The sequence below is a fragment of the Pseudorca crassidens genome, chromosome 16 (genome assembly GCF_039906515.1).
Source record: "Pseudorca crassidens isolate mPseCra1 chromosome 16, mPseCra1.hap1, whole genome shotgun sequence".
In the NCBI taxonomy this organism is placed as follows: domain Eukaryota; kingdom Metazoa; phylum Chordata; class Mammalia; order Artiodactyla; family Delphinidae; genus Pseudorca; species Pseudorca crassidens.
In genome coordinates, this window is record NC_090311.1 from 15,704,117 (window position 1) to 15,726,551 (window position 22,435).

The 22,435-nt window shown below is 41.2% G+C and overlaps 1 protein-coding gene across 9 annotated transcripts in view; it reads left to right on the forward strand.

The window, feature by feature from the left end:
* ABLIM1 (actin binding LIM protein 1) overlaps nt 1–22,435 on the forward strand; it is a 312,026-nt gene that overhangs the window by 89,500 nt on the left and 200,091 nt on the right. The window lies entirely within an intron of this gene.

The window sequence follows — 22,435 nt, forward strand, 5'->3', positions numbered from 1 at the left end:
CAGCACTTCAGGCACCGACAGCCGATGCCACAGCCTCAGAGGCATCCCAAGGTGATTTTGCCGGCTGCTCCATTGAAACCAGCAGACCTTGTCGATTCACGCTGATTCTTTTGATCCTAGACTGCTTAGGGTAAGTGATTGGAACATTTTGGCTTCTGGAGAGTAGACTCTCCAGTAGTCTCATGTAAGGCAGATACGCTTTGTACCTCCCACCATCACTTTTGAACGCCCTGCTCTTCTCGGTTTACCAGGACCTCCGGTGAGCTCTGGTTTGCCTTCCTGTAGGACTGGGGAGCCTTGGCGTGCTACACTTCACATGTACACACTGTTGAGAGGTACAAAGGAACTGAATGTTGGCATACTCTGTAACTGATGAATAATTCATGGAGGCTTTCTGTGCCATAAAATTTTCTTCTATAAATGAACATTACTCTGAAAGACAATGCTGACTGAAAACTCTGGAAATGTGGTGTCATATTCTTTATTGATCTGCCTTCAACATTTGCTGGGAAGGCAAAAGTTGACAAACATCAGAATAATTAAATTTAAAGCTGACAGGTGGGCAGTAAGCCAAAACTTCAGCTGCAACTTTTTCTTACCAGGTTCTTTCTAAAGTGTAACCACCTGATGTTTACAAAAGGCCTCTGGATTCTTTGACACTCTCTGGGCTTTCTTTGAAGATAGAATCTGAATGTTAATGATAACACTGTACATATTAATTAGTATCAACACACTACTGATATTTATAGTTGGAAACTATGATTCTATGGCTTTTCCTAACTGAAAGGGGTCTTAGAGATAAAACTAGAATATCTCAAGATGTCTAAGTGTCACTATTTGAATAACTTTGAAGTCCTCTGATTCCTTGCACTGTAAAAAGAGTAAAATTTTTTTTTTTTTTTTTTTTGGCCGCGTTGGATCTTCATTGCTGCGCGCGGGCTTTCTCTAGTTGCGACGAGTGGGGGCTACTCTTCGGTGCGGTGCACAGGCTTCTCATTGTGATGGCTTCTTTTGTTGCGGAGCACGGGCTCTAGGCGTGGGCTTCAGCAGTTGTGGCACGTGGGCTCAGTAGTTGTGGCTCGCGGGCTCTAGAGTGCAGGCTCAGTAGTTGTGGCGCACGGGCTTAGTTGCTCCGTGGCATGTGGGATCTTCCCGGACCAGGGATCAAACCTGTGTCCCCTGCATTGACAGGCAGATTCTTAACCACTGTGCCACCAGGGAAGTCCCAAAAAGAGTAAGTTTTCATTTCAATTTCTAGGAAAGATAGGGCAGGTTTTGGAAAATCTTACATGAAAGGGAGATTATAAATTAACAGAGTAAGTCATATCTGATTATATTTTTAGTGGTCACTGGAAAGAAAAATTCTTTCAAAAGAATTTCATTTCTTTTCTCCGTTTTTTTCCTACTCCCCTCCTTTCCACTCCATGGCGGATTTTTAATGTATTTGGAATCTTTCCACTTGCTGCCAGCTGGAATCCACAGAAAGTATATCCCTAGAACACTAAACAGTTGACTTGAATCTCAGTCATAATTAAATTGGAAGTTGGCAAATTATTCTGAGACTTAAAAAGAGGCACACCTTATGTCTGTAACATAAGGAGTTTCACTACTCTGCATTGTTTTAAAAGTACTCTCTCCATAGGGAATATTGACCATATTTTTTAATGACCTTTTTTTTTTTTAAATAGAAGGATGTTTTGAAAGGATGTCTAATAAACATGTTTGACCATGCTTGAATTTGGTGTCTTAACTGGTAGTTGGGTCCCAGATACTTTAAAACAACCAGGTTTTCGCCTGCCCACCCACCCGTCTTTAATGAGTGCATCACCCTGTCTTCTTCTCCTGGCAGAGCTTGAAAGCATTAACTACTTAGAGGACGGGTGATGTAAGACTTTGATGCAGCAATTTATTATCTTCTTCTCTAAAGGATCTGCTTAGAGCTAGTGTTTGCATACAATTAACATTAGTTATTTAGGCATATGAGCTACCCAACCTTCTATTTTATACTAAAACCTGACTGCTGACACGTACTTCTCCATCACTAACATACTTTAAAGGTTGGGGTCATAGACAGGATATTAATTCAGAATATCGAGATTTAACAAGACATCTCTAAATGCCATTCATTTCCAAAAAGGGGCAAAAATGCCATGTGCTCATTGGCACCCCGTCTAGGTTCCACGTGAGAGAATGGAGTGTTGGGCAGGTTTTTCTGCTTTAAGAGGCAGTCACAGCTGCCATGGAAAATGCGCTCCGTCAAGGCCGGTGGCCAGTGGGTCAATTAGAACACGACCCTGCTAGAGACATGTGTGAACGGTGGGAGCCCACCCAGAAGCAGGTTTGCGCAAAGCAGTCAAGCATCGAAGGGGCCTTGGGAGCTCCTGTCTGAGTCCTGCCTCCCCCACAGACGCTGTTCGCAGGCTCCCCAGGCTTGTGACCTACCACGTGCCTCGAAGATCCTAGTGCAATAGAAACTCCCTGAGCCTGGTATTACTCATCTTTATAACGCTTTGCATGGAAACCATACCTCATGTGACGCGTGAATGAAGTGGTAGAGACTTAGAAGGTGAAGTGGGGTACACAGTGCTCTTGGGGAAAGGTCTGCGTGTTAGCGGAGTGGTATTATTTTATGGCAAGTCCATCTCTATGGTCTATTTTTAAATGATTTAAGTGGTCCGTTCTGTTTATTTTTCACATACAGTGTGTTGCTGGCTATGTGAACACTCAAATGCACATGCAGATTCGTGGATTTAAGTAGCCACTTCACTTTTGAGGCTCCTGCCATGTCTTTCCTTACTTTTTTAACTTTAGAGGCACTCTCACGGTAATAGTCTGTCTCTAATTGGTAGCTTCATCGGGGAGGATCTGCGGATGTGTCATAGAGCCCTCCCCCGACTTGGCGTTAGAGCGGCTCATTAACGTTCTGTTTGTTCTCGTTAATTTACTAAGCATCTTTCAGCAGGTGGCAGGTACTGTGCTATGTATTGTTCAGAATAAATCTCTGTCACTTAGAGTCTATAGTCTTGGAAGGACTGCTGGCATGTGTGTGCCAAAGATGTGCCGGGCAGCTAACCAACATGAGAAATTAGTAAGCACCTGAGCTGGGTGAAGAATGCCAGTATTGGAATATAAGATGTAAGAACATGTAGTCACCTAAGGAATGTAAATTGGTGCAGCCAGTATGAAAAACAGTATGGAGGTTCCTTAAAAGCTAAAAATACAGCTACCATATGATCCAGCAATCCCATTCCTGGGATATCCGGAAAAGATGAAAACTCTAATTTGAAAAGATACATGCACCCCTATGTTCATAGCACCACTATTTACAATAGCCAAGACATGGAAGCAACCTAAGTGTCCAACAGATGAATGGATAAAGAAGATGTGGTATATATACACAATGGAATATTACTCAGCCATAAAAAAGAATGAAATTTTGCCATTTGTGGCAACATGGATTGCCCTAAAGATCATACTAAGTGAAGTCAGAAAGAGGAAGACAAATACCATATGATATCAGTTATATGTGGAATCTAAAGACTAATACAGATGAATTTGTATACAAAACAGAAACAGACTCACAGACATTGAAAACAAACTTATGGTTACCAAAGGAGAAAGGGTAGGGAGGGATAAATTAGGAGTATGGGATTAACAGATACACAGTACTATATATAAAATAGATAAATGACAAGGATTTACTGTATAGCACAGGGAACTATATTCAATATTTTAACCTATAATCGAAAAGAATCTGAAAAATATATATATTTATAACTGAATCACTTTGCTGTACACCTGAAATGAACACATCATTATAAATCAACTATACTTCAATTTTAAAAAAGATGTGGTCACCTGAAGAGGTTAGGATGCTAGCTAGGGAAGCCCTGAGGGCTCCTTGGGATATAAATGACCCCACTGATTTCAGTGGGGCACAATCTGACCACAGGTCACTTCTCACCGTGGCTGCAGCATGGGATCAGGGTGCCTCTGGTCCTCAGGAACCATTTCTTCCACTGCTTATTGCCGGGACCACAAGGATTTGGGATTTATTTTCCTCTTGCTAAAATGCCTATTCTTTGGTGAATTTCAGAGTTATTTTTTTCTAATGGAAGTATATGATTTTGGACTTGTAGAAGGAAAAGGATGTTCCTCTGGACACAACGTTAAGTTCTTGAGCTCTAGAGACAAGAGATTTGGTTCACATCATGGCTTTGGTACCTACTAGCCAGGTAACCTTGGGCAAGTGTCTGAATTTCTCTAAGCCTCAGTTTCTGCTTCTATAAAATGGAGCTAATAGTAGGGCTACCTGCTTTATAAGACTGTGAGGATTAAATGAGGATGTCTATAAAACCCATGGCATGGTGCCTCACGTGTAATAATGAATGGGTTCTAGCATTGGCAATTATAGTTCCACCTGAGAAATTCAGCTGCTTCCAAATTATTTATATTGTTAAATAGTGACTTGGAATCCATAGGCTTTGATTCTAGTTTGGTTATTTTATTTTTATGTGTGTGTTTATTTATTTTAAATTATACAAATCATACAAGAGTAAGCTCTCACTGTAAAACTTTCAAATACTATATGAAAGGCAAAAGCTTCTCTTGACCACCATCCAAACCTAGGTGGTAACTACTATTATCAGTGTTATTTATTCATTTTATTTTCATCAAAGTAATGCATGTTCCTAGTTTTAGAAGCCAAATAGTGTCTTCTTCCATGAACAGGAGACAAGGGAGTAAGACCCAAGGATTCTGGAGTTTTTCTGGCCTGACTTTCTAAGATCATCAAAACTATGGCATTTCTGTTACACAATGTGGCCTTTCTAGGTGGGACTTTTTACTTTTTTATTTTTCATCTTTGGCTGGTATCAGTGAGGGTCAGTCTCCTGGCAGAGAGAAGAAAGGGAGGGGAAATGGAGGTTTGATGCTTTTCCATAAAGACGTCATCCCATCCTCCTGTTCATCCTTCATCCCTGCCTTCAGTGGTACTTTGTGCCTCCAATAACGGGCCTTCCCTGGCTTGCCCCCGCGGTTGTTTCCCCTCCAGGTTAAGTTTCAGCTTCTCCCTTTCTGCTTATGTCATCCATTCACTTTCCAGCTTCCAAAATCGTGTCGACATGTCTACCGCTGTTGTTCCTTTCATGATCTTTTTGGGGTTTTGTGAAGACACAGAGATAAACAGTGTTCACAGCACCATGTTTAACCAGAAGCTCAAAGTTTCTGTAGATTTTCCCACTTAATTACAGTCTTATACTCGCATTTTATTTAATCTCCTCCAACAGAATTATAAGTTCATTAATATTAAAACTGTGATTTTTATATCTTTCAGAAATCTCATATCTTTCAGTAATGAGCACATGGTGGATGTGCACTAAATTCTTTTTTAAAATTGAGCTAACATTGATTCATAACATTGTATAAGTTTCACATATACACTATTATAATTCGACTTTCAAATACACTACAGCATGGTATATATACCACATCTTCTTTATCCATTCATCTACTGACGGGCACTTAAGTTGTTTTCTTATCTTGGCTATTAAAAATAATGCTGTGATGAACATAGGGGTGCCTATAGCATTTTGAATTAGTGTTTTCATATTTTTTGGACAAACACCCAGAAGTGGAACAGTTGGGTCCTATGATAGTTCTATTTTAAATTTTTTGAGGGATCTCCATACTGTTCTCCATAGTGGCTACACTAATTTACACTCCCACCAACAGTGCAGGAGGGTTCCCTTTTCTCCACACCCTCTCCAGCACTTGTTATTTTTTGTCTTTTGATAATAGCCATTCTAATGAATGTGAGTTGATATTTGTATTTGATTTCTCTGATGATTAGCAATGTTGAACATCTTTTCATTTGCCTGTTGGCCATTTGTATGTCTTCTTTGGAAAAATGCCTTTCAGATCCTCTGGTTTTTGGGGGGTTTTTTTGCGGTACGCGGACCTCTCACTGTTGTGGCCTCTCCCGTTGCGGAGCACAGGCTCCAGACACGCAGGCTCAGTGGCCATGGCTCACGGGCCTAGCCGCTCCGTGGCAAGTGGGATCTTCCCGGACCGGGGCACAAACCCGTGTCCCCTGCATCGGCAGGCGGACTCTCAACCACTGCGCCACCAGGGAAGCCCCAGATCCTCTGTTTATTTTTTAATCGGGTTGTTTGTTTTTTTGTTGTTGTTGAGTTCTTGAGTTCTTTAGTCACTAAATTCTTATTGATTGGTTGATTGCTTTTCATATTTGGGTGAAAAAGGACATCATATATATTACCTTTAAGAGTTTGGTCCCATAAAAACCATGTCACTAAAAAATATTACACCGGGACTTCCCTGGCGGTCCATTGTTTAAGACTCCGCGAGTCCACTGCAGGGGCATGGGTTCTATCCCTGGTCGGGGAACTAAGATCCCAAAAGCCATGTGGTGTGGCCAAAAAAAAATTGCACCTTTTTCATTTTTGCCTTTAAGATTCCAAAGGAATATAAGTATTAGCAGTAATTATTATCAGACAAGGTACTCTTATATCAATTAGTTATTCCTGCTCCATAAGCCATTCCAAAATTTGGAAGCTTAAAGCAACGATCATCTACCATTTTTCATGAGTCTGCAGGGTTGGCCGGGGGTCAGCTGCTTTCTGCTGCATCAGTGGGCAGTTTGGCAGGCTCACCACATGTTTGGAGGTAACTCTGCTCCACGCATCTCTCATCCTCCTCTTGGGACCAGCAGGTTATCCCAGCCATGTCCCCATCACAGTGAAGCAGAAGGGCAAAGAGCAAACAGAGATATGCACGACCTCTTTGAGGCCTAGCTCAGAACCGCACAGTTACTTTCTTCCTCCTTATTCTACAGGCCAGAGCAAGTTACATGGTCAAAGTGGTGGGCATTGTAAAGTTACGTGGCAAAGGGCTTGGGTACAAGGAGGGAAGATGAAGTAGGGCCACGAAGGCAACCTATCTTGCCTTCTGTGCAGTAACAGGAGCCCTGGCATGAACGGACACTTATTGAGACTCACTTAAGTAAAAGTCTTATGTCCAGCTAACCTTGCCAGACTTTCATTTTTTTATTTAAAAAACAAGGGGACTTCCCTGGTGGCGCAGTGGTTAAGAATCCGCCTGCCAATGCAGGGGACACGGGTTCGAGCCCTGGTCCGGGAAGATCCCACATGCTGCGGAGCAAATAAGCCTGTGCACCACAACTACTGAGCCTGCACTCTAGAGCCTGCGAGTCACAACTACTGAGCCCACGTGCCACAACTACTGAAGCCCGCACGCCTAGAGCCCGGGCTCTGCAACAGGAGAAGCCACCGCAATGAGAAAACCCGTACACCACAACAAAGAGAAGACCCCACTCGCCGCAACTAGAGAAAGCCTGCATGCAGCAACGAAGACCCAGTGCAACCAAAAATAAATAAATAAAAATAAAATAAAATAAAATTTAAAAAATAAAATAAAATAGAGAGACAATTCTAACCCTCAAGGACTTTACTAATCATACTTGAGGAAATGATGTACAGATGAAACTAGTGAATAAGATGATTATAGAGCAAAAAGCTAAGAAATAGAAGATTTGAACACTTTGCATGTGACTAGCCTAAAGCAAACTTTTGCTGTAAAGGACAAAATAGTAAATATTTTAACCTTTGTGAGCTGAGTGGTCTCTGTTGCAATTATTCAGCTATGGTTTCAGCACAGAAGTAGCCATGGATAATACACAAATGGATGGCCATGACTGTGTTCTGATAAATCTTTATTTGTAAAACAGGACAGCAAGCATTAGTTTATAGACCACTGGCCTAGAATATTGAAAGAAATAAGACAGGGTCAGTTATGGAAGACTTGCTGAAAAAGGAGCAATGGTTTCCAAGGCAATAAAGATTAATTTAGCTCAACAAGATATGTTTTAGATATGAAGTCAGAAAAAACTTATGGTCATTCAATAGGTAAATTTTCCAACAGGCTAGTGTGGTTCAGTCAGAATAAAAACTCATTTCTCTTCAGGAGTATTACTTGCTGCAAATGATTTCTGCTTCTGATTGCCTGTTTGAAAACATGTTTAAGAATGTTAATATTTTTGCTTAGTTGGAGGATGAGGAAGGAAAGATTTGAAAATAAAAGAAAAGAAATACCTAATTAAAGAGATTTGATTTTATGCCACTTTAAAATTTGTGTTTGACTGATGTGACCTAGATTTGTATAAAGGAACCAGAGGGATTAATAGGAATGATTTATTTTTAACTATTAAGAAACAATATGCAGAATTTAAGTGGGTATTTTTCCACCTAAATTGTATTTCACTTAGATTTTCCTTAGTAATCTTCATGCTCCCCCTATATTTGAAGAAAAAAAAGCCCAGAATACTGTTAGAAAGTAAAGTTTTTGGTTCAAAATCTTTAATACCTGTTTACTCATTTGTAGTCAGCTTGTCGTCAATAGCCTGTATCTTGACAGATTTCTGCTGATTAAATCCAGATAAAGAAGAGTTTGGACCGTAGCTCTAGGAAAGGCGGGAAGGAGGGATGCCCCCTTGGATAAGATTCTTAATTTTATATACACTACCAAATGTAAACTAGATAGCTAGTGGGAAGCAGCCGCATAGCACAGGGAGATCAGCTTCGTTCTTTGTGACCACCTAGAGGGGTAGGATAGGGAGGGTAGGAGGGAGACACGAGAGGGAGGAGATTTGGGGATATATGTATATGTATAGATGATTCACTTTGTTATACAGCAAAACTAACACACCATTGTAAAGCAATTATACTCCAATAAAATTGTTAAAAAAAAAGAAGACAATAGTTTAGAGGCTGTAGAAGATGAAAATGGAGAAAGTTTAGGTCAGTGTGCTTTAATTTAGTATTGAAAATCCTCATATTTTAAAAAAGCAAACCCATTCTAATATTCTTATAATTATCACACTGTTCACTTTGTCATTTTTATTTATTACTACTTCATATCTGTGTAGTAAAATAGTTGATCTAAAAAAAAAAGAGTTTTCTAAAGCTTCATGTTTTTCTCAGATATCTTAGTTTTTCCCTCCTGGTGGAAATGTCAAAATGTACACAGAAGAAGGGGTCTGAAAGGTATTACTTTATTTCACTCATTTGATTTATTATTTATTGAGCTCCTGCTTTGTGCCAATCGCTGCCTTAGGACCTGGGGATGCAACAATGAGGAAGATCAGCTCTGATTCTTCCCTTGGGGTGCTCAGGGGCCAGCAATGGCCATGGACGGGTGACCACAGTGCATCAATGTATCGGGGGATCCCAGAGGGAGGGAACCAGTCTCAAAAGTAAGGAGGATTTTTCCCAAGGTAAATGAACTCCCTCCTGATTTTACATACATATGATTAAAATAAAACTGCTAAAGTACAGTGCGTGTCACATGACAAGCACTAAAAATTCTTTTAGCCATCTTAATTATTGTTATTCTTAATGTTACTGTGGAGGCAACACGCTGTTAAAATCTTCAAAATCAGACATTTATATGAATGCTCTGAGAGTTTCACAAAGAGACTAAAAATAAATTTTCTTCTTCATAACGAGATAGAATATCTGTAAGTTTATTGGAAGGCTGGATCTTAGGAAGTTTCCCAGCAGATCCTTTACCTAATCCTTTTTCTCATAGCTTGTCTGTGGCTCTCTCTCTCTCTGTGAACACACAGTAAGAAAGGAAATTATTGAGAGAAAAGAGAATGTCTCAAGAAAACATAATGTGTGTAACAAATTAAAAGAAAATGTAAGGTAATAATCAGTAACAGTGAGAGTGGATTTATACGATTATTTTACCTGGGAAAAATGGTATTTTTCCAAGAAACTCAGGGGATTTCAAATGATGTTCTTAAAACCTACCAGGAATTTCTTTTAATTTTATTGCTAACCTCAGGTATGATGACTAGGAATGGCAAATTCTAAGTTCTTTCACGGTGCAGTTTTATTTTAATAAATACATTAAAATAATAACTTTCTCCATTTTCATCTTCTACAGCTTCTAAACTATTGTCTTCTTTTTTTTTTAACATCTTTATTGGAGTATAATTGCTTTACAATGGTGTGTTAGTTTCTGTTTTATAACAATGTGAATCAGCTATACATATATCCCTATATACGTATGAAATATATATGAAAACTAACACACCATTGTAAAGCAATTATACTCCAACAAAGATGTTAAAAAATTAATTTGAGATGGAACATAAAAGCTAAAACCAATTTCTGGGATAAAACAGACGAGAAAATGTTCATAAGCGTGCATTAAACAAAGATTTCTTTAAAAAAACACCAAAAGCAAGCACTAGCCAAAAAAGAAAAAGTCGCTAAATTAAAATTTTATTAAAATTAGGAATGGTTCATCAAAGGATATCATTAAGAAAATGAATGGGCAAGCTACCATCTAGGAGAAGGTAGTTGCATTGTGTTTGCAAAAGGACTCATATCCAAGGTATATAAAGAACTCCTACAAATGAATAAGGAAAAGGCAGAGAATCCATATTTCACAAAAACATCTACTTCACAAAAGAAGATGTCCAAAATGGCCGATAAACATATGAAAAAAGTCTCACCATCATTAGTCATCACCCCAGTGAGACACCATTATTCATCTGGCAGAATGGCTAAAATTAAAAGGGCTGATAATACTAAACGTTAGCAAGAATGTGGAACAACTAAAATTATCCTGCATTGCTGGTGGGAATATAAACTGAACCAGTCATTTTGGAAAAATGTTTGAGAGTACCTTCAAAAATTAACATACATCCACTCTATCCTAGGTACATAATCAAGAGAAATCAGCATGTATGTCCACTAATGGACATCTATAATAATGTTCATAGCAGTTTTATTTATAATAGCCCCCCACCCAAAAGCCAAATGTCCCAAAACAGGAGAATGGATAAATTAGTTGTGTAGTTGAGGTGTATTTTTCCAACGGAATATTACCCAACAATAAAACGAAACTACTGATACACACAACATCATGGATGAATTGAACAAGCATTATGCTGAGTAAAAGGAGCCAAACATGGATAAGTACATGCTATACATACATCTTGAAGTTCAGATTCAAGCAAAGCTAATCTATTATAAGTCAGAATAGTGGTTTCCTAGAGGGAGAGGAGATGTAGCATTGACCGGGTACTAAGAAACCTTCTGGGATGTCAGGAACGTTTTAGATCTTGATCTGAGAGGTGGTTACATGTTGTACACATGAAAAAACTCACTGAGCTGTGTACTTGAGATCTGTGAACTACTGCATGTAAGATATAGTTCCATTAAAATTTTAACATTAAAGTCATAACGATAGATTCGAATGACACGGGGAAAAGTTTCAGTGAGCCAAAGTTATAAATTGCATATGTAATGTGATGTGAAATAAAGATTTTCATAGAAAATCACTGAAAGAAAATATACTGAAGAATTAACAGTGATTTCTGGATGGTAGGACTGTGTTGTTTCCATTTGTTAATAGTTTTCAGCATCTCCTAACTTTTCTCTAATGAAGTATATTACTTCTATAACAGAAAAGCTGAAATGGGAACAACTGTAACTAAGAAGGTATTTGACGTAACTTGATCCTCAATTGTAAATCCATTTTGATACTTTGGGGGTGGGAAGTAGCAGTTTAGGACAGGCAGATTCATAGAGCTGTAGGGTTAGCGAAAGCTTCATGGGGAAAACCTCAGGGGAACTGAGACAGCATGTAGGGAAGATGTGGTTAGAAGCAGGAGCGGGGCTGGACAGCTAACCTTGTGTGATGTTGTCTTTGACCTGTGATCCTCAATCTATGTTCGTTGACTGTGTTTCTATCCACTTCATGGATTCTGTGGTCCTTCAAATGTATAATTGCTTTTTCACTTAACATGTTGATCTTTTAAGCCATTTGTAATTCTTATCCCTAAAAAACTCTTTTCCTATCCTTTTACCTCTTCAGGCATTACCGTTTGCTCTGTTCTCTATTTTGCAGCATCCTTCCCCTACCACCCTGCTTCTCCATATGCCAATGTGAGTTTAAAAATGAATAGTCTCAAGGCATTCTCTCCTCCTGAGAAATAAATAAATAAAACAATACCAGAAACACACACACACACAGAGCTCCAAATGATCCATCTGTTGAAGACATCCACCATCCACTTCATCCTGGTTCAGGCTATTTTTGTTTGCTTTGTCTTGAGAGCTCCTATATTGAAAGCCTTTAAAGAGTACTTAGGTTTTCATCAGAAAATGAAAAGCAAATCACTTTGTTTTTCCATTTTATACCTATTACAGAACTGTGCACAAAGAAATGCTCAATAAATGCTGATTGAATTTCCCTTCTACGGATCACGGTCTATGCCACATTCAGATTTTTCTGTGCACATTTTTACTGATGCGTGCACATTTATAATTATGAAGCGGATTGTGGAAGGGGTCATATTCTTTAGAATCCAGTATTTTTCTGAATCTGTTCTCTGCAAACCTGTATCCTCTTAGGTAAGTTTAATTACTACATTTAAAGGATGAATTGAATTGAAGGATGAATTGAAGTCTTTTGAAAGTGTTTTTTTTTTTTAACTGCTTTTCTTCTTTTTTTGGCAGGGTAAGCAATAGCGTTATGCTGTTACTGGAAATTTTAGTCAATAAGATGTATGCTTCCTTAATTAGAATGCTAGGAAGTACTGCTGAGTTGAATCATTTAGTTAGTGCAATGAGCTGAGAGGTTTGAGCATTTGTGTGCAGAGGGTCAATTTCAGTAAATTGAGTATATATGGGCAATTTTAATATATTTTCCCAGATAACTTACATCTAGTATTCGTTTTAAGGTCCAATGTTCATAAATATTTGTGAAGTATCTCCCCAGAAACAGACACAGAAATGAGAGAGACCACCTTTGCTTTCAAGGAGTTCCTGGTCCAGTGAGTTCTTTTCTCCTTCATCCATTCCCACGGCCCCAACCCTCACTTTGGTGGGTGCTGCCAAAGTTACACCTCCAGCTGTGACTTCTCCCCTGGGAGCTAGAGCAGCATGCCCCATTTCCTGCTGGTTACCACGCCATGGATGTTCTGATGACATCTTAAACTCATATTACATCTGCAATGATCACCTTCTCCACCCTAACTCATTCTCTTTCCTACGTCTCTTTTCTCAATGGCTCTACTTTTTTCCAGTCACTCAAGCTCTAACCTTTGGGAGTTCTAACAAAACCCCTTACATTACAAATTTATTTCCCCTTTGCTAAGCATCCACCTCCTTTTATTCTGGCCACTTGTCTACTGGAGTCACCTCCTATAACCACTGCCCATCCTCAGAGCGGCTGGGTGTATGAGTCCATGCAAGAAAGCGGTGGCTCAGCAGGATACCCTAGATTTGTGGGAAGATCTTAGAACGATCTTGTGTTCCTTATCTACTAATAACCCTGTCTCACTCCACTTGCCCCTTGGTTGTCAAACTTACCCACCTCTCTTCCCATCTCAACCTAGGCTGGGTGCTTTCCCTTCCCTTCTTCCTCCGAAATGATCACGCATAATTGGTTGCTTCCCCATTTCCACTTCTCTTTCTGACTCAGTATTTGCAGACAGGCAACTCTTCCATTGGATTATCTCCCTCAGGCACTTGCGCCTTCCAATATGACACAGCCTGAAGTTCTCCCAACCCCCAATACTGCCTGCCTAGGCAGCTCCCAAATCGTGGCCTGCCCCAACCAATGACATGGTGTCAAAAGTGGTATGCTTTGAGACTCCAAAAGTAGGTTTTGCGTGTGTTCCCATTCCCAAAGTTCATGATATGGTGTTTACCATGGGATAAGAACATACAGTTTATGATTTATAGCATATTGGAGAGAAGCTATGATTTTTGCATTGGGGGAAACGTGAGAGGCAAAACGTAATGGAGAAACATGGATGGATCTCGAAAACATGCTGAACAAAAGAAGCTGGGGGCGAAAGGGTACATACTAGATAGTTCTATTTATGTGAAGTTCTAGAATGAGAAAAATGGTGGGAGAAATCAGAATAGTGGTTGCCTCTGATGTGGAGGTGGAGAGCGACTGGGAAAGATCACAAGGGAACTTTCTGAGGTGACGGATGTGTTCTATACCTTGAGAGCGGTGTGGGTTACGTGGGCGAATGAATTTGTCTAAACTCATTGAAGTGTACGCCTAAGATCTATGCTTTTCACCGTAGGTAAAAATTGTATAAAAGAAACAAAAAATTAAGGGGAAACATACAGAGTAGAATTCATAATAGTATCCTCGTGATTAGAGATAAAGGATTATATAATGTAGGTATAAAGAAAATAATGTAATGGAGAAAGGACATGCTTTTGCATTCGTGGCAAGGAAAAAAGGTGATAAAATTTGCTCTGGAAGTAAGTGCTGCTGGTATCATACACTCAGCTGTTTGGGAATAATGGCCACTTTTGTGGTGGTTCATAGCAGATATGTCATAATTAAAATCCAATTCTGCAAGTAAGAAAATATCTTGTATGTGAAACCTTGCAATGCTTCTAAAATTCTTCCACCCCTTTGCCTTCCTCCAGTACCTGAAATAAACCACAACTGTTTGGTTCAAGCATGGTGAGTAGGAGAGTTTACATGATAGGTTTGCAATAACAGATACATAGATCTTACTTAGGCTGGTAACCCACAGGCCATGATAGGCCTGTGAACATGTGTTGCTTTCTTTCTCTTTTTTGCGGGGGAGGGGAGGATGTGGATCGTGTTTTTTGTTTGTTTGTTTTGTTTTGTTTTGAATTACTTGCAAATGTTTGAATCTTGGGATATTTCACATGAAAATCTGAACACCTGGTAACCCTTGGCTGGCGTTCCAAAACAGCAATAACTGGCTGGATCTGAATAGTGGCTCCTTCTTTAGGTGGGGAACGTACTTTACACCCATCTTACTACAAGTATCACAGGTATCTTAGGACCAAACTACTGCCTCAATTGTTTTCATTTCTATTTTCAGTCCCGTAAGTATTTGAATATGCAGCCTTTGAATTAACATTTATAGAGCGCCTCATATGTTCTAGGAATTATTAGGGGCTTTAGCAGGTACATACGGTAGATACTATTACTATATCCATTTTACAGACAAGGCAACCAAGGTTTAAATAAGTGAAGAGCTTCCCTGAGGTTGCCCAGCAGTAAGTAGCAAAGCCAGAATCTGAAGGACGTTTTCTTACTCCAGAGCCCATGCATTTACCCACCACATTGTTGTTCTCCTTTGTTTATTTTTAGCTTTGGTTTCATCCATTATTTAGTACTAACCTCTGGTTGAGTTCTTGTTGGTTTCCTTATGATTTATTTTGATAGAATAACCCCTGGTCTCCAAACTCTCTTGATTTTGCATCCTTAGCAGTAAAAAAAACCATGCCTATTTATGTTTATTATTTACTAATAAATAATACTCTTGTATATTAATATTATATACATTCTAAAGCATACATATATTCTAAAATGTTAAAGAATAAGATAGTATGTATATATTTATATACATAATATCTCATATATATATATATATAAAATTTTCTTTCTACACTGCAATTAATTATCTTTTACGTATTGCATACCCTATTTTGACAACCAGTACATGAAACAATGCCTGGACGATGATTCTGCCTGAAAGCATCTTTCATGTCAGAGACTCCCAATTTTGTATCCAATAAATTGTCCCTTCCAGATAAAGGGTGCAGTGGAAAGTCACCAGCTCAGCCCAGATTATGGAAAGAACAAAATTCTCCTTCGTTAGAAAAATAGTTGTTCATCTGTAACCACATTGACAACACTGTGCTCTAACCTTTTACAGCCCTGAACTTCAAAATGGCTAAGAGCATCTTTTATTGATATTAAGGTCTCATATTTGCCTTTGGGTAGTGTAGGTTCTCTTCAAACCTCTAATTCTGACTGTGAGTTTAGTTTCAAGGGATGGAGTATCCTCCCGGTCTCAGTTTCTCAGTTGGAGCTGCAGGGGATCCGTGTAGAGGTTGTACCCTCTCACCTCACAGGGCTGCCATGATTAACAAAACTGGACAAAAACAAGTGCTGAGAGAGGCTGTTAATAATGAATCACTGTGAAAGGCATCTGTGGGCACGTGCCAAGAGTTTTCCCGGAGTTCTGACACTGTAAAGAATGGCTGTGAGGGCTTCCCTGGTGGCGCAGTGGTTGAGAGTCCGCCTGCCGATACAGGGGACACGGGTTCGTGCCCTGGTCCGGGAGGATCCCACATGTCGCGGAGCGGCTGGGCCCGTGAGCCATGGCCGCTGGAGCCTGTGCTCCGCAACGGGAGAGGCCACGGCAGTGAGAGGCCCATGTACCGCAAAAAAAAAAGAATGGTTGTGAGCAGCATTTGGGGGGCGTGTCTTGTGCGTGTGTTATTCTCTGACTAGAGTTGTTTATATGTGGATGGATAGGTTCTGCGTTCTAAGACCTGAGCTTTCCCTGATCTTCCTTCCCGTCATCTTGTGTGATCTGAATAAAGCTTTCTTCTGGAGCATTCTGTTTGGATTGTTCTTTTCTGTCTTACCCTAGTCCCCTTCTTTTCTTAATAAGTTTTTTCTTCAAGATCCAGATCCAACACCCTATTCTCCAGAATCCCACCAGCCCCAGGCTGACCCATCCTTTCTCTCCCAGGCACTTTCATAACCTCAGAGCATGGCACTGAGAGCATGGCAAGGGAACACACTTGACACACACGCCCCATGGACTCCCTCGAGGGAAAGCCTTCTTTTGTGTGCTATTGTTGGAAATGTAACAGAAATGCATAAAACTGTCCACGTAAAATCTGAAACATAAACCACGTCTCTTTCTGAAACACATTTTTTAAGACAAAATTAAAAGGTACCACTAACTATATTTCAAATATCTAAACCAAACCCCTCTCCCATCTTCTATTGCACTAACTATACACTGGGGTGGATTCACCAAGTTGCACTATAGTTAGGCATGTACATGCCCATGTCTCCGGCTAATTTCCGTGCTCGCTGAAGGCCCTTGTCTTATTCCTCATTAAAGCAGATAACGCCTGGACTGTCCTATTGTGACACTCAGTATATCTTTGTGGAATGAAGAGAGCTCCCTTCAGCAAAGGATGCAGAAAAGCCTGACGCTGATTTCCATCAGCAGATCTCCTGTTATATTCCTTGTCTCCCTTACATATGTCTTGTGACCACAGACTCCAGGGAGTTCCTCTTTGAAGTCAAAGTTTAAGTGCAGAGGTGAGTGATCTGCAGAAAAGATGCGGTGAGCAAAAGGCCCTGGTTATGGCATAGTCAGGAAGTAGGCTGTTCGGGGTGGAATAGATTATTTGACATTTTCTAATAAATTGACAGTGAACATGAGATTTGCCAGAGTGAGTCGGAGCTATTCTGTGTCGAGATAGATAAATTATGAATACCTCAAACCATGCCACTGGAAACGCTCCCCTCTGCAGTCTCCCTCCTGGGAGGGCCCTGGAGGGGAGGCCGGAGCAGGCAGGCACCACGCACCTGCTCCGGGTCCAGCGCCTCCATCAGTGGTGGTGCAGAAAAGTGCTGACGCCGGGCTTTCTCTTTCCTATGCTCAGCTTTTTATCCCACCAGCAAGAACAACCTGTCTCCTAATGACCAACCACTGGGACAGCTTTCTGTGGCCACAGCTGGCCTGGGCCACTCAGGCATGTGCGTGTCACCGAGTGCCTTCCAGTCCAGTGGCACTTAGGTGAGCTCTGACCAGCAGGAGGATAACCACATCCTGAAGCTGCATATGTGGGAACAGGAGTTCTCAGACCCTTAAAGCAGTTTTTAATGACCAAAGCGTGTCTTGTCTTTGCCTTTTTTTTGTTGTTGTTGTTGTTTTTTGTTTTTTTTCTTTAGCGGTACGCGGGCCTCTCACTGTTGTGGCCTCTCCTGTTGCGGAGCAGAGGCTCCGGACGCGCAGGCTCAGCAGCCATGGCTCAGGGGCCCAGCCGCTCCACGGCATGTGGGATCTTCCCAGACTGGGGCACGAACCCGTGTCTTCTGCATCGGCAGGCAGACTCTCAACCACTGCACCACCAGGGAAGCCCCTGATATCTGCCTTTTATCCAAGTACTGTGTCCTCGTATTTTACAGTGACTTATCAAGAGTTGTCAAATTCTGTTTACAAGGCCCTGAGCAGCTAGTGTGTGTAGAGTCCTACGTGAAGGAGACAGGATGACAGAGGCAAGACTCCTGACCTCTAGAAACTTAGCACCAGTGGGGAAAATAAGGCCGTCTACAGGTAACCGTGTTACAAGGCAGGGTATAATAAATCCCACGGCAGAGCTGCTTTTGAAGACAAGACAGGAAGAAATTAATTCTAGCTGGAGGGATTCTGGAAGTCTTGATGGAGAAGGTAGCAGCTGAGCTGCATTTTTAAGCACAGATGGAATTTCAGAAAGATCAGGTGGGAGAAGGTTGAGGTATTTCAGGAAAAGAGAAAGAAGCACAGAAAGAATTAAGGGTTGGGGAACATGGGGTGTGTTCAGGGCAGGAGAAGTTTCGGCAACGGAAGGAGACCCCAGCCTTGTGGGTTGTGATCTGTGGTAAGTGACGTTAGTGCTCTGACTCCGTGGAACAGATTCGTGAGGCAGCCTTGTCTAACGCACGGGGTTCGAGCTCCAGGGATGCCTGTGACCATCCCCGAGCTGATCCCTGTCTGCGGCTGCTTCCTTGAAGGCATTCCAAGCCTGCCTTTCATTGCTATTTGGAAATCTTGCCTGCGGAGAGTTATCGTTAGAGGGTAATCTGAGACACTTGCTGTCTGTTAAACTAATTACGCTTCAGTCCTCCGAGTGCCTTGGTGCCCTCAATCCTAAATGCTTAGCAGATTTAATGTAGCGTCTGAATTATTAATGGAGATGATATGGAAGAGGGGGCTTGGCTGCTGGTCCCGTTTTGAGCAGGTCTTGGACGGGTGGCATTACGGGAAGAGAGGCAGCTGCTTGCAGAGTGATGGACGAAGCAGGCCTTCCAGAGGAGCCCTACCCAGACAGGAGCCTGTGCCAGTATGCTCAGAAAATCACAGCCTGCCTTGGAGGGATGGGTAAGACCCCTTAAACATTGGGCTTCGTGGAGGAGATGCCCAGGTTAATGTTGCAGGCGAACAGAAGGACTAAACTTAAGACTTGCTGGTGGCAGGGAGCAGGTGTAGCTGCTGGAGTGGGAGAACCTCCAGCGAACTGAGGTGTAATCGTCTGGAAGTCCGGTCGATGGTGCCCCTTCCTCTGAACCCTCCCACTTAAAAAACTGCTGTTTCTCTGCTTACTCTGCCCTGCTCAGCAGCAAAGATCATCCTGATTATTGTGAACTACTGCAGGTGTTTTCAATGGCCTTGCTAAGCTCTTCTGTTTGCTCACTTCTGATTAAAACAAAATCCAAAACTGAAAAACAAGTAGTGCTATTTGTCACTGATAAAGCCACAGGCTGTAAATTCAAACTATTTCCTTATAAAACTAAATCCCATAAAAATTGGCATCTTAAAGGTGGTAATATTCTCTCAAAAAATTTTTTCTTAGCAAAAAGCAGGTAAATCTTAGCAGGTGATTTAAAGGGGGAGGAGGGACATTTGTCTGAAAAAAAAAAGACCTAAATAGTTACATGGGGGCTTCCCTGGTGGCGCAGTGGTTGAGAGTCCGCCTGCCGATGCAGGGGACACGGGTTCGTGCCCCGGTCCGGGAGGATCCTATATGCCGCGGAGCGGCTGGGCCCATGAGCCATGGCCGCTGAGCCTGCACGTCCAGAGCCTGTGCTCCGCAACGGGAGAGGCCACAACAGTGAGAGGCCCGCATACCGCAAAAAAAAAAAAAGTTACATGGGATAAATTAAAGTCAGAATTCACTTGCGGAGAATTGCTGCAGGGACTGACCTGTGACTGGCACACTAAGAGCAGTACTTAAGGCATCTGTCCCCTGAGCACTGTGCAACCCCCAAATCCTTGGTTCTGAGGTTGGGGTTCATCTCATTATTGAGCTCCTACAGTATGCACAGGCAGAGTGCTCAGGGCCTCTCAGTGCTGGTTGAAGCTCTTGGTTCATTTTTCCACTGACAGTTTCTTTTCATCTTTTATCATAGAAGAAAAGCTTGTTCAGGTGCCGTGGAACTGTTGCTAGCAGCATTAGGAAAGTCCTATTAGATAAGATATGCAGGCCACACAAACAAATCACACATTCGTAATTAGCATTAGCTTTGTAGTGTAATGCATTGTGATACCTTGTTTTATAACCACGTGAACTGTCACAGAAACCACTTTACTGCTTTGTAAATGCTGTGACTGTAATTTTACATGAGCTGCGGCAAGAGGCTGATGTTGGTGCAGCAGTGGAAGAAATGGGTGCACTGGTGCTTCTTTAAGGATCTCCTCCATACGGTGCTTTCATGGCTGAAGAGGTTGCTGTCAGGCAGATACCACTGAAAGTTTATTTTTAAGACTGGAGGTGTGGCCTCTGCTGGGTGTTTACAATGAGCTATGTGGAAGAGGTTAAGCTAAGAACTCTGGGCGCTCTGGAAAGTGGAATGTAGCTCAAGGGTGCCCAATGTCACTGCTGACTCTAGCTCCCAAGCAGCCAGCATCTGAATTCTTAACTCTCTCCACCACCTGAGAAAGAACTCAGTACCTCAGTACCTCTCACTTATATGCAATGAGATTGTCTTTAAAAGAAAACCAACCTCTCATCAGCCTTCTTTATGGTTCATATTTACTTTCCATCCTGACCTAAAATTCATAAAATAGATAGAACTTCTTATATATAATCCTTTTATTGAAGAATTTAATTTTTTTTCCTTTTACAGTCTATCAGTATATAACTGCTTTTTAACTACATATATGGATCTATAAACTTGTCCAGAAATTTAGGTGTGGCCTGAATATGTTCTGCTGAAACAACAGCTGAGTCAGTGCTGTAGAATTCGTTTTAGTGGGCAATGCTTGACAAGTTTAGGGACCGAGAAGGCAGGATAACTTTGTCATGGAATAGTTATACTTTTGCTTGGTCAGGAAGATGCTGGATTTGAAAAAAAGTCATCTTATCTGTCCAAAGTCTATGTTTGTGTATCGTTAGTATATACTAGAGCCTATGTTTAAAGCGGCTGCGTCCAGCTTCTCTACATAGAAACATATATATGTTTCACAAACAGGCCATGTGGACACACACATAAGCAGATAGACCTTTTCACTTTCTCAGTTTGCAAAGGACAGGTCTATAGGAAACTAACCACAGGAAGAAGGAATTCACGGTTTAGGGAGGAGGTTCCCATATTACAATGTTTATTAGAAAAACACTTTAGAAGAACCAGTAGGTCTACAATGGGCCTCTGGCATCTGTGTTTTAAACAGACTGGTCCAGGAACCATACCTTGGGAAACACTTGATAAAATATCTCACATTGTACATCCTAAGGCTCTTCAAAATAGACAAGCAAGAAATAGAACACATACAGCTTGTTTCACTCGCTTTGAAAACTGTTTTCAGAGGAAGTCCTTGGAAGGATCTTTTCTGGAGGCAATGCTGGTATAGGGCTTAATTTCCAAACTTTGATGACAAAAATTTCACCGTGTGACTGTGGTGTGCAGAAGCTTCCATACTTGCACCCTCTGCAGCTCCAGCCCAATCTGGATGGCCTTTGGGGCAGAGTCGATCTCCATTCCCACTGTGCTTCCCATTGGCCTAGAATCATTCTAGCAAATTTGAATTCTCTGGTTCTTGAACTCTGTTACTAAATCCTGCATTAAAGATTAGGAGCTAATAATAAAAGAAGCAAAGATTTGCTTTCTCTGCTTCATCTCTCTATAGCTTTTGTGGAAGGACCTGTCGACTGTGGTAGAAACAGTCATGGTTTAGGAGTCAGGAGACCTGGCTTCACCCTGGGCTTGCTGTGTTGTCCTGGGAAAGTCACTTAGCATCTCTAAGGCTTACTTCCTCATCTTAAAATTAAAGGGCTGGAGTAGATCAATGCTTCCTGGATGTTGGTCCTGGTATGGGGAACTTTGAAAAATATAAGTTCCTGGGACTCACCTCCAAAGAATCCCATTCAGTGGTCTGGGCTAGTGCCCCAGATTTTGTATTTCTCAAAAACTCTACACAAGATTCTTCTGCACAGTGATATTTGGGAACCACTGGACTAGACTATCTCTGAAGACGTTTCTAGCTCTATAATTCAATTCTGTTTAAAGTGTGTAAGGGCTTTATTGAAAAGAAAAGGCTATTAGAATATAATAGCCCAATGACAGGAGAAGAAGCATGGTTTTATTCACTCTGACTTGTGACTATTGTGTGTTTATAGACGGTCACATATTGTGCTTAACCTTACTGAGTGGATATCAGAGGGTAAATACTCATTACCAGGGTTGTCCTTTGTACATCAGCAGCCCTAACTGTGTGACGGTCCTGCTAGCTTATAACTTTATTAATACACGCAGCTACCTTCATGATAATTGTCTCCAATGTGTGATTCTTCTAGGGATTCTGCAATAA